The sequence below is a fragment of the Anomaloglossus baeobatrachus genome, chromosome 10, assembly GCF_048569485.1.
Source record: "Anomaloglossus baeobatrachus isolate aAnoBae1 chromosome 10, aAnoBae1.hap1, whole genome shotgun sequence".
NCBI lineage: Eukaryota > Metazoa > Chordata > Amphibia > Anura > Aromobatidae > Anomaloglossus > Anomaloglossus baeobatrachus.
In genome coordinates, this window is record NC_134362.1 from 21,301,392 (window position 1) to 21,302,879 (window position 1,488).

Consider the following 1,488-nt stretch of genomic DNA (forward strand, 5'->3'; position numbering starts at 1 on the left):
GGATAGATGGATGGATGGATGGATGGATGAATGGATGGATGCATGGACAGACAGCTAAACAGACAGACAGAAAGGAAGGACAGATAGATAGATACATACTTAGATGGATGGATGGATGGATGGATGGACGGACAGACAGATAAACAGACAGACAGAAAGGAAGGACAGATAGATACATACATAGATAGATGGATGGATGGATGGATGGATGGATGAATGGATGGACGGACAGATGGATGGACAGACAGACAGATACATGGATGGATAGATGGATGGATGGATGGACGGATGGACAGACAGATATACAGATGGATGGATGGATGGATGGGATGGATGTGATGGATGGATGGATAGACGGATGGATGGATGAATGGATGGACAGACAGATATATAGATGGATGCATGGATGGATGGATGGATTGGATGGATGTGATGGATGGACACATGGATAGATGGATGGATGGATGGATGATGGATGGATGGACACATGGATAGATGGATGGATGAATGGATGGATGGATGATGGATGGATGGACACATGGATAGATGGATGGATGATGGATGGATGGACACATGGATAGATGGATGGATGGATGGATGATGGATGGATGGACACATAGATAGATGGATGGATGGATGGATGGACAGATAGATAGATAGATAGATAGAGAGATGGATGGATGGATGGATGGATGAATGGATGGACATACAGGAAGGACACAAAGATTCATATATGGATGGATCAATGGATGGATGGACAGACAGACAATTAGACAAACAGACAGGAAAAAACAGATTGATACATAGATAGATGGATAGATGGATGCATAGATGGATGGATGGATGGATGAATGGATGGATGAATGGATAGATGGATGGATAGATGGATGGATGGATGGATGGATAGATGGATGGATAGATGGATGGATGGATGGATGGATAGATGGATGGATGGATGGATGAATGGATGGATGCATGGACAGACAGATAAACAGACAGACAGAAAGGAAGGACAGATAGATAGATACATACTTAGATGGATGGATGGATGGATGGATGGACGGACAGACAGATAAACAGACAGACAGAAAGGAAGGACAGATAGATACATACATAGATAGATGGATGGATGGATGGATGGATGAATGGATGGACGGACAGATGGATGGACAGACAGACAGATACATGGATGGATAGATGGATGGATGGATGGACGGATGGACAGACAGATATACAGATGGATGGATGGATGGATGGGATGGATGTGATGGATGGATGGATAGACGGATGGATGGATGAATGGATGGACAGACAGATATATAGATGGATGCATGGATGGATGGATGGATTGGATGGATGTGATGGATGGACACATGGATAGATGGATGGATGGATGGATGATGGATGGATGGACACATGGATAGATGGATGGATGAATGGATGGATGGATGATGGATGGATGGACACATGGATAGATGGATGGATGGA